At 49.9% G+C, this 12057-nt stretch overlaps 1 long non-coding RNA gene across 1 annotated transcript; it reads left to right on the plus strand.

The window, feature by feature from the left end:
• Window positions 1-6655: 6655 nt before the first annotated feature.
• Window positions 6656-6913, plus strand: LOC117194736. The gene is made up of 2 exons (XR_004474898.1): window positions 6656-6702; window positions 6758-6913. It is a non-coding gene; the product is annotated as an uncharacterized LOC117194736 (long non-coding RNA).
• Window positions 6914-12057: the final 5144 nt, after the last annotated feature.

The raw sequence follows: 12057 nt of genomic DNA on the forward strand, positions 1-12057 counted from the left end.
ATATGTAGGATCCGGGAAAGAGATGGACTCCCAAGGTGCTACCGATGCCTGGAACCAGGGCATATCGCACGGAACTGCAAGAGTTCAGTGGACAGGAGTGGCTGCTGCATCAAATGCGGGGAGAAAGGGCACAAAGTTGCCGAATGCAAAAAAGAGCCTGCGTGCTTCATCTGCTCAGCAGCTGGAAAGAAGGAGGTCACGCACCAGGCAGGCACTAAAAACTGCCCAGCCACGCGAAGCGGGGTCGGCAAAACCAGGACGACATGCAGTTGATTCAACTCAACCTGAATCACTGCAGGGCCGCACAGGATCTCCTGACGCAGACGGTGCGCGAGCTTGGCTCTGAGGTGGCACTCCTCAGCGAACCACATAAGGTGGGCAGCAGCAGCAAAGCGGCCGCAATTCCGCGACACCAAGTCGGCAGACGGGTTCGTCCGAGGGTATGTAGGCGGCATATGGTTCTACAGCTGCTACCTGGCACCCAGCCTCTCACTGGAGACTTTCAGCCGCATTATGGACGAGCTGAGCTGCGATCTGCGAGGACGGAACAACGTCGTAGTCGGAGGCGACTTCAACGCCTGGGCCCTGGAATGGGGGTCCTCCCGTACAAACGCCAGAGGCCGCACGGTGTTGGGTGCTTTTGCCTTTCTGGACGTCGTCCTTCTGAACGAAGGGTCCCAACAAACTTTCAGCAGGGCAGGTGTAGGGTCGATCATCGATCTCACCTATGCCAGCAGAACGCTGGCCCGGCACGCACGATGGAGGATCAGCGACGTATACACTGCCAGCGACCACGAGGCCATACTATGCACCCTGGGCACCCTTGCCCCATCGAGAGGTACCCCGTTCCGGCATGGGAAGGCGTACCGCCAGGACACGCTGAGGGCCCAAGCCTTCGCAAGCGCCCTTGAGAGCTACTCTGCAAACGATGCAGACGGAGCCAACGATATGGCGACCAAATTGGCGGACGAACTTGAAGGCGCCTGCGACCAGAGCATGCTACCGAGAGGGACGTTCCGGAAGCACAAGGATCCAGTTTTCTGGTGGAGCGAAGCGAATGCGGTTCTCCGTAGAACCTGCCACCGGGCCAGAAGGCTGCTCCAGCGCGCCAGAGGCACACCGCGCTGGGCCCGATGCAGCGAGACCTACAAAGCGGCGAGGAAGGATCTGAAGACCGCCATAAGGAACAGCAAGAGGGAATGCTTCCTTAAGCTGTGTGATGCCGCCGAAGAGGACCCCTGCGCGTACCAGGACCAGGCGCGTACAGGATGGTGGTGAAGAGGCTGAACGTGGGCAGCAAAGCTCCAACAGATCCAGAGGCACTGGAGGGTATAGTCAGGGCACTGTTTCCTCGAGGACGGCAGATACCTAGCGCCCTGCGGTTCGAGCATAGCCCGAGCCACATCTGCGAGGTTACGGAAGCCGAGGTGTTGCAGGCAGGCAGAAACCTGATACCTAGGAAGGCTCCGGGTCCGGATGCGATCCCCAACAGCGCGTTGAAGCTGGCACTTCTTCTACTCCCGAGGGAAGTTGCGGGCCTTTTCAACAAATGCCTCCAGGAGGGGACGTTCCCCGAGAGGTGGAAAAGGCAACGGCTGCTACTATTAACCAAGCCGGGCAAGCCGCCAGGGGTGGCCTCTTCCTACAGGCCCATCTGCCTTCTGGACTCCATGGGAAAAGTCTTCGAAAGGGTGATCGGTGCGAGGCTGAGCGCAGCCATCGAAGCAGCTGGCGGTCTCTCCCAGAACCAATACGGGTTCAGGAAAGGGAGGTCGACGCTGGAGGCCATCTTGAGGGTCGTAAAAACGGCGGAGGAAGCCATTGCTGGGACTAGGTGGAGAGGCGGAACCAAGTCCTATTGTCTGGTGGTGACACTGGACATAAGGAACGCCTTCAACTCGGCCGACTGGACCCGGACGCTGGAGGCACTGAGGTCCTTCAACATCCCGGGCTACCTACTGAATATAGCGCGCAGCTATTTCAGCAATAGGGTGCTGACAATGGACACATGTCAGGGCTCTAGGGCATACGAAGTCTCAGCCGGAGTCCCGCAGGGCTCCGTTTTGGGACCTCTGCTCTGGAACGCCATGTACGACGGGGTCCTACGGCTCCCGATGCCAGCCAACACTAACCTGGTGGGTTTCGCTGACGACGTCGCAATAGTGGCGGTAGCGAAGGAACTTGCCGCAGTGGAGGAGCTTGCCAACGTCGCCATACAAGCCGTCGAGGCGTGGCTAGCCGCCGCGGGGCTGGAGCTGGCGGCCCAAAAAACGGAGGCGGTCCTGATATCCAGCCGTAAAGTGGTCGAGACCGCCAGAGTGCAGGTTGGTGGGACCGCGATCGAATCGCAGAGGTCCATCAAGTACCTTGGAGTCCTCATCGACACGCGACGTCCACACGAAGGCCGGTGGGACCGCGGGAGCGCTATCCAGGATGCTGCTAAACACCAGAGGGCCAAATCAGGCAACGAGTAAACTGCTGACGAGCGTCGTGACGTCGCAGATGCTCTACGCCGCACCGGTGTGGGCAGAAGCCGCGAAGGTGAGGAGCTACATGCGAGGAGTGGAGGCAACGTACAGACTGTGCGCCATTAGGATCGCGTGCTCGTTCCGGACCATCTCAGACGAAGCCGCGTTAGTCATTGCCGGCAAGTTCCGCTCAGGGAGCTGATAAGGGAGAGGAAGGAGATCCATGGTGCCATGACGGACAGTGCAGCCGATGTACGCTCCAAAGCAGAAATTAAGGACGCCGCCAGAAGGACCAGCATAGACAGATGGCAGACTCGATGGGTCCCATCGAGTCCGAGTGTGGCACAGGCATAGAGGAGGACGCTCGCCACGTCCTCTTCGACTGCCACAGGTTTGACCTCGAGCGTCAGACATTGGAGACAGCAGCAGGGTCTAGGGTCAGCACCGAGACTCTGGTGCCGCTGATGCTGGCAGACCCAAAGGTGTGGGAAGCGGCCGCGGAGTTCGCCTCTAGCGTGATGCGAACGCTTAGGTCCTTGGAGAGAAGGCGGAAGGAGCAGACGGAGTAGGTGTCCACGCCACTGCGAAGCAATGCTTTGCGGCAGTACCGCAGTCCGCGGGGCCCCTAGTCCCAACATACTCTTGTCCGTTAAATTAAGTTAAATATAAATTGTATAGTATATATTATAGAGCAAATAAATAAGTATATGAATATAAAAAAAAAAAAAGTGTATATGGGAGAAGATCTTGCGGATTGGCACGCGTCGCCTGGCTAAAAGCCTCGGCTTGACTTCCATCAATATGTTGGCATTCCTGGCATTTTCCTCATTTCTCATCGAATCATCGCGCAGGGCTCGTAAAATTTGAGTGACTGTGTTGTTTACACATCTCAAGTAAATCCGACCCCGCGGCGACATCATCCTCGAGTGAATCATGGGGATTTCCTGGAAGCAATTGTCGCCTCCGCTGTGGCTTACCCAAGAGGAACACACAGTCCGAGGGGGATCTATGGCTGGTCGGATGGTTAGTCGGATTGGTTTGCGGTCTATGTCTGCCGTGCCGGCCTCTTGACGTCATCTGCCGTCTCGGTACTTGCCAAAAACCCCATCCAACCGGCCCTTTCCCCGCGCTGAGGTGTGCTAAACAGTCGGCCTGAGGGTGTACGTGGGGGAGCTGATGCAAAACTTTCGAAAGATTTAATGTATGCTGGCGCGGTGCCCGCGGTGTCGGGCCACATTTCACGCTTCATTTGCCAGCGACGGGCAAACCAAACGGACAGAGGGACGGACGGATGCCGGCGGTGACGTTGTCGTGTCGGGTTTGATTTTGATAAAATAGGCCAAAGTGCTCATCAATAATCATTTCTGTAAAAATCCGTGAGCAAAGCAATTATTTTTACAAAATGAACGCCCGCTCCACACACCATTCAGGGCAATCCATTTTCTGTGTGTGTGTGTGCATCCTTCACACATCAAAAATAATAATAATTTGTGGGTAGAAACGTATGTACACGTATGGCCCGGCACGCCCGATGGAGGATCAGCGACGTATACACCGCCAGCGACCACGAGGCCATACTATGCACCCTGGGCACCCTTGCCCGATCGAGAGGTACCCCGTTCCGGCATGGGAAGGCGTACCGCCAGGACACGCTGAGGGCCCAAGCCTTCGCAAGCGCCCTTGAGAGCTACTCTGCAAACGATGCAGACGGAGCCAACGATGTAACGCTTGGATCAGCCGAGAGAGCTAGTTCGCAGCGCCATCTAGTGGTCGGCACCGTAATGGCCGTGGCAGAGCATACACCCTCTATGGGCTAGGTTTGGGAGGTCATGAAAAGGGGCATAGGAAAGGGTGATAGATTTAACAGCCCAGATTGTCAACTTTCTCTGGCATTTCCCTTGTTCTATGAGAGGGCCCGAAGGTTTTAGCATGTTGAGGGGCTTGGCTTCGGTCTCTTCCCGTTTTGGCGCTCGACCCGAGCATTCGTTTTCTTGTATCAGAAAAAAAAAAATATTTTTATCTAAGTGCTTCAGAAACGAGAAAGCCTCGAGTTAATCCGGCGTTAGTTTTTCCAAGCTAGGTAAGATGGAGAAGGGGAGAAAGTAATTGCTCAAACTAGTTAGATGATTTCATCCGCATAGGACCGGCTATTGGCGCAGTTTATACGGCAGAAGAGGAACGCCGTGTCGCCGCATTTTCATTACAATACCGACCCGGTTCAGCTTCACGGATCCAAAGACGCCTAGGCGTCGAGTAGATCGAGAGGCCGAGGGACGCAAAAGGGGTCCAGAGGAGCAGCCGAAGCTGCGGTGGAAAATTTACAGGCCCAAGTACCCGGGCACCAACGACGCTAGCGGGAGTTGAGTGGTTTTTGGAAGAAAAAAAACTCCATCTTCTGGTTGGAGAGCGAGCCAAGGAAGGGCTACATAGCGCAGACTGAGCGCGATCAAGAGCAGTCTGAGATTTCGAGTGGCGGCGCGAGTGGTCGTCGAAAACAGCCCGATTGCGGAAGGTCGGGAGAGATCGGGAAGGCAGAAATTTGAAAAGAAATAATGTGTGTATTGTCGAGTGTTTTATGTTAATTTAAATAATTTTTTTTTGTTAGTTTTTTTTGAGAAAGACATCGGCAGTCAGCAAGGGCGGCGCGAACGAGAAAAAGAAAAGGGGCGAGAAAGTTTTTTTTTTTGAATGTAATGAGTCGCTCAAAGTAAGTGTGGAGAGAGGAAAGTGGGCAATTTGTGAGTGAGTTTTTTTTTGTGCTTTATGCCTCTCCCTATCGGAGTTCTCGTTCCAGGTCCGATTCTCCTCCGGAAAGCGCTTTTGTCGGTGGACATGCGGATCTGCGGGTGAGTGTGAAAGAGAAATGCAAAAGACTCAACTCAAACGATTTGACTCGAGTCCCACTGAAAAAGTAAAGAGGAGAGGGACAAATACTTTATATGCTTCCCCCCTTACTGTTTCTATTTCTTCCCCCCTTTCGGTTTGGCCGTTGTTAATCTTTTTATATGTGAAATAATTATTCATTTTATTTATCACTATTATTAAGTCATTTTGAAATTCCATCTATTTTATCTGTTTTATGCGTACCTATTTTTGGGTTAGGTTTAGTTTTAGTTTAGAAATTTGTTTATGTAGGGTTCAATAAATTTTATAATGTTCTAGAATATAGTTTTTGTTTGCCTTCGGCTAGCCAGATGCCCCTGAGAGCCCCATGAGAATGCATAGGGGTCATTCCGTGAAAATTGCGACCTAGGGATGGCCAAGGAAGGGAGGGTAAATCCGCTTCAACGAGAAAGAGCCAATTATGTGTTCAGTCGAATTTTAGGTCCAAATTAACTCTCGTCGTAGCACGCACAGATTATAACCTTGTAATAATGAGAATAGGCATTAAGTGAGAGGAGGGCAAGATCACCACCCCAACTAGCCGACGAGCCTCCCAGCCGGGAATATCTGCGTGCCCCCTTCTCTCACTCCCCGACACCTGCCAAGTTCGTTACAGTTATAAGTAATTATTAATTTCATTATTATAAAGTTAGTGGCGCCCAACAATGGGACCCAAAATAATTGGTAGAACCGCATCTCGATGTGGTCAACAATATCGCAGGAACACACATCAAAAACACTTTCGATTTTTCTGGCAAACTAGATACTATGTAGTGAGCTTGAGAAGAGAAGCATATACGTTTGTCCGCTTTCATTCCCAAACTACGGTTGCTGCAGCATCTGGGCCAGAATAACGAGCTTCACAGTCAGCTAAATTTTGCAAATCAGTCGCATAGGAGTTATTGTTGAGAAGTTGCTAGCAGCGATCGACATGCCACGGCTGAAGACGTAGAGCTTAGTAGGCGATTAAATACCCTACAGTAATGGAGTCCGTAGCCCAACTAGTTAGACGTTTGGAAAAGCAGGGAAGAAGTCTTTAGATAAGTCTACCCTGACCACGGATAACAAGTTTTGGCAAAGACCCATCCACTTTCAGCAATAGTATGCGGCAGAGCTAGCCATCAAACGCTTGGAAAGACAGAACAATCTCTTTATAAAGAGTTTACCTGGCCACGGGTGATGGAAAACCAGCATACCTGTCCGCAGAAGCAAGAGTGCGAAGACGAAACTGATTAGCTTCGATTTACTCGCACTTTAGCTTGCAGTCGTTGTTTTTGTCTTGCGGATCGGCGCGCCAAAGAAACAAAACGTTTGGTTGTTGCGAGGGCTGATTAGCACGGCACAAGTAGCGGTAAATTATGTTTGTTCTTTCTTCTCACACCAGTTCCAATAAGATTTTTTTTCAGGGGAACTAAGCTATGCTTGAAGGCAAATAAATGTTTTTGTATTTCTTTATATATTGCGGTTTTTACAAAATATTATTTTTTATTTATAATTTGTTTTATGTTTTGTTTTCAACAATAAACGCGTCTCAATTCCTCAAGCGGCAAACAAAAAAAAAAGTGTCACAAACGAAGGTGTTAGGAGAGAACAAGGGTGATAAAACGCAGAACAGCTGGTTCAGTTGAGATAGGTCATTGACCGGCAGAGAGTTGTGAGCGCTGAAGAAGGAAAGGCTAGTTGAAGTACCGAAGGGAATTGAGCGGGTCAGCTGTTTTGAATCTCGAATCGTTGAATCTCGTTGATAGTGAGTGACAGAGTAAGCGGAAGTTAGCAGTTGGAGATAAGGGGAACGTATTAATAATGGAGGGAGAACCTGTAGATCCGTCCGTCTGCATTCTGTGTGGAGAAGAGTTTGGATCTCAGCAGTTATACAAGACCAGGTGTGGCCACGAATTTCATAAAGCTTGCATAGTGCCATATTCGAGGGAAAATGCCAAATGTCCTAGGTGTGGAAGAGTCACTTTTGACTCGCAAGGCGGCGCATCGGGCTCGGGCATGCAAACCGCCAAACAGCAGGCAGGAGGCAAAGAAAAAGCTTCAGGCACCCCAGCGGCGGGAGCACCCGTTAATAACCCAGGGTCGGCTCCAGTGGATAGCGGGAATATAGGGATCATGATTACCCAAGCAGTGCGGGCCATGCAAAACGACCTTTTATCCCAGTTGTCGGAGCAGATGGCGCAAATAATACTAACCAATGTCGCTGCTCATCTTCAACTGACTGGCCGAGATCATCATACTCGAAACTTAGCTCAGGACCATAGTTCGCAGGGTCAGGAAGCAGGCGGAGGCCGAGAATCGACAGGATTTTACAGAGAGGGAAGAGACACTCCTAGAAGTTTAGCTTCCGACCTGTCCCAAAGGCCGGACAAGGTCGTACACATTATGAATGGTTGGAAGCTACGATTTAGCGGGAATGCGGAAGGAATTAGCGTTGATAATTTTATCTATAGAGTAGAAGCTCTTACCCATTCAACGCTGGAAAGCAACTTCGCGGTGCTATGTAGCAACGCTAGCATCCTCTTTGACGGAAAGGCTCGTGAATTCTTTTGGAGGTTTCATAAGTCAGTGGTAGTTGTACGATGGGACTTGCTTTGTCAGGCATTAAGGAAACAGTTCCGAGACACTCGCACGGATGTGGACATTCGGGAAGCGATCAGGGACCGGAAGCAAAAAGAAAAGGAAGGGTTCGATGCTTTTTATGTCGCCATAGTTCAGCTAATGGATAGTTTAGAGTCTCCCTTGTCAGAAAAGTCTGTGGTAGACATACTGCGAAGGAATTTGAGGCCCGAAGTAAGGCACGAGTTGCTCAATATAAACATAACTTCGGTTGGGGAGCTCAGGGAAATATGCAGACGAAGAGAGAGTTTCCTGGATGACGTGAGACGGAATTATGGTTATCAAAAGAGTGTCCCTTTCCGTAGGCAAGTGGCTGAGTTGGTGGAGGAGCACATGTCTGATGACGCAACGGAGTTTTCCGAAGGGGAGGGCGAAGGCGAAATAGGAGCGTTGGCCTAGGTATGTTGGAACTGCCATAAGGAAGGACATCGGTACCAGGATTGCGAATCCAAACGCAAGATCTTTTGCTATGGGTGTGGCATTCCAAACATTTACAAACCAGCTTGTGAAAAATGTCAGAAAAAAAACGGCAGGGCGAGCACACACCCTCGTCAGCTTCAAAGTGTGCGTCGCCAAAAATCCGCGAACCCAGACGCCAGCCAGTAGAAAAGCAACACCAGGCAGTTATAGATACAACCATTCCAGTCCAGTCCGTCAGTAGTGTAGCAACAAATTTATGGCACAATTTCATTAATTCTCATTCAGATGCAGAGGCTGCAGAAACACTGTTCCGTCGTAAATCCAATTCAAGACACTCCAAACGGATGAGATCATTTTGGAAGGCAGCTAAATCAATAAATGCGATTAGGTACAAAGAGCTAGATAAACGTCCGTACGCAGAGGTAAACATTTTTGAGCGGCCAGTGCTTGGGTTGTTGGATACGGGGGCAGCGATGAGTGTAGTTGGGGGGAATTTGGCTAAACAAATAATCACCAGTAAAATTCCATTTAAACGGGGAATCTCAGTTGCTCATACTGCAGATGGCAGGCGGCAGGAGGTTCTGGGGCGATTGAGAACTCCAGTCACCTATGATAAGGTTGTGAAGGACTTGGAACTACATATCATTCCGTCGCTTAGCCAGGACTTATATCTAGGAATCGATTTTTGGTCCACGTTCAATTTATTACCTCCGGAGATGCAGGTAGCAGAAATTTGTCAGGAATCGCATGAACTAACTCTAAGCCAGAAAGAGGATTTGCAGAAGGTCGCACTCGATCGATGCAGGTGATGCCAAGCCCGTAAAACAACGGCATTTTCCCGTGTCACCAGCAGTGGAGAAATTGCTGTATTCTGAAGTGGACAGGATGCTCAAATTAGGAGTTATTGAGGAATCTGATAGCGCCTGGTCCTCTCCAGTTCTGCTAGTCCAGAAACCGGGAAAGGTTAGACTTTGCCTAGACAGCCGGAAGGTCAATGCCGTTACACGAAAGGATGCCTATCCGTTGCCGCAAATAGACGGTATACTAAGTCGCCTCCCCAGAGCAATGTTCATCTCAAGTCTGGATCTCAAGGATGCCTATTGGCAGATACCCTTGGATCCGGAGTCTCGGGACAAAACTGCTTTCACAATTCCGGGTAAACCTCTATATCAGTTCAAGGTCATGCCGTTCGGTCTCACCAACGCGTCGCAAACCATGACGAGATTGATGGACAATGTGATCCCGGCGGAACTTCGCAATGAAGTCTTCGTCTACTTGGATGACTTGTTAATTGTTTCCGATAGCTTTGAGTCGCATCTAAAGGTATTGAGAGTTGTAGCGCAGCATGTTCGATTGGCCGGATTAACGCTTAACGTGGAAAAGAGCAAATTCTGTATGCGTTCGGTGAAGTATCTTGGTCATATCGTCGGGAGGGTGTCATTCGAACGGATCCCGGGAAAATTTCGGCCATGATAGACTTTCCAGTACCGAACTCTCTGAAAGCCTTACGGATATTCCTTGGAATGGTTGGATGCTATCGTAAACTTATAGCAAATTTTGCGTCGATAGCTTCCCCTCTCACTGATTTGCTGAAACCTAAGTGCAGATTTGTCATGACACCAGAAGGACGTACAGCGTTCAAGGAACTTAAAAAATTGTTGTGCTCTGCGCCAGTTCTTCGCAGTCCGGATTTCAACCAGCCGTTCTTTGTGCATTGCGATGCCAGCAAATCAGGAGTTGGAGGCGTCTTGGTTCAAAAGACTCCAGAGGGAGACGAATTTCCGATAGCTTTTGTGTCGAAAAAACTTAATAAGGCGCAAAGAAATTATTCTGTGACCGAGCAAGAGTGTCTGGCGGCAATCGTTTGCATCAACCGTTTCAGAGCCTACATTGAAGGACATGATTTTACGGTTATCACCGATCATGCATCTCTGAAATGGCTCATGACTCAGACGGATCTACATTCGCGGGTAGCCCGATGGGCATTAAAGTTACAGGGCTTTATCTTTAAAATTGAACACCGGAGTGGTCGTTTAAATGTTGTACCCGATGACTTGTCCAGAGTCAATGAAGAAGATTTGGCGGCCGTGGATGTTGGTTATGGTCAAGCAGTTGATCTCGAGTCCCCAGCTTTTAAGTCCGCCGAGTATGTGGAACTGGCAAGCAGAATAAAAGCCAATGACGTTAACCTGCCGGATCTGAGGGTGGTCGAAGGTCTTGTGTACAGGAAGTGTGATTTCGCCACAGGGAGTAGTCTTCATGATAATTTTATCTGGAAGTTATGGATCCCACAGAGTCTTATTCCAAAGGTATTAGCCAATGCTCACGACCATCCCTTAGCATCGCATGGGGGAGTTCATAAGACTTTAGAGCGAGTGCGACAGTTTCTCTATTGGCCAAGTTTAGTCAAAGATGTAAAAGCATATGTACTCGCGTGCGACACGTGCAAATCTACTAAAGCACCGAACTCTGTCCATCGACCCCCGATGGGAGTGGCACCTGAGTCGCAGAGGTTTTTCCAAAAGCTATACGTCGACTTTCTAGGCCCGTATCCACGCTCAAAAAGCGGGAACATTGGTATATTTATAGTGTTCAAAGTTCGTCTTTCTGAAAGCTGTTAAAAAACTAACGGCTGATCTTGTGATCAAGTATCTGCAGCAAGATCTGTTTCATACTTTTGGCTTTCCGGAGATCATTGTATCGGACAATGGCTCTCAATTTAAGTCGGAAGTTTTCCAGAACGGCCACAGCAGTATACTCTTCGCAGTCGAATGCGTCAGAGCGAGTAAACCGGTCGGTAATTGCCGCCATTCGCTCCTACGTGAGGGCAGATCAGAAAAATTGGGACGAGGAGCTGAGCAGTATCTGTTGCGAATTGCGAACCGCGGTCCATTCCAGCCTCGGAACTTCGCCGTATTATATGGTATTTGGGCAACAGTTCGTTAGCTGAGTTCGTCTGAGAGCTCTTCGATTGTTGGAGGATAAATCCCTAGTGTTTTCCAAAGAGGATTCGTTAGAGTTGGTACGTAGCAAGGCTTTAACGATAATGGAGAAGCAAAGGGCGAAAAACGAACGGATTTACAATTTGAGATCAAGGGAGATTTCGTATCAAGTGGGCCAAGAGGTGTTCAGAAAGAACTTCAAGCAGAGTAACTTCCAGGCTGGCTATAGTGCCAAACTGGGCCCAGCATATGTGAAGGCCAGAATACGCAAGAAGATAGGGAATGATTACTATGAATTAGAGGATCTGCAAGGACGGTCTATTGGGCGATACCACGCGAAAGACTTAAAACAATAGCTGATCCGCGCAGTTTGGGATCCGACTTGTGTGATACCACTAAGTCAGATCTTCGGCGGGGGGTATTTGTAACGCTTGGATCAGCCGAGAGAGCTAGTTCGCAGCGCCATCTAGTGGTCGGCACCGTAATGGCCGTGGCAGAGCATACACCCTCTATGGGCTAGGTTTGGGAGGTCACGAAAAGGGGCATAGGAAAGGGTGATAGATTTAACAGCCCAGATTGTCAACTTTCTCTGGCATTTCCCTTGTTCTATGAGAGGGCCCGAAGGTTCTAGCATGTTGAGGGGCTTGGCTTCGGTCTCTTCCCGTTTTGGCGCTCGACCCGAGCATTCATTTTCTTTTATCAGAAAAAAATATATATTTTTATCT

Source organism: Drosophila miranda (genome assembly GCF_003369915.1).
Source record: "Drosophila miranda strain MSH22 chromosome Y unlocalized genomic scaffold, D.miranda_PacBio2.1 Contig_Y3_pilon, whole genome shotgun sequence".
Taxonomy (NCBI): domain Eukaryota; kingdom Metazoa; phylum Arthropoda; class Insecta; order Diptera; family Drosophilidae; genus Drosophila; species Drosophila miranda.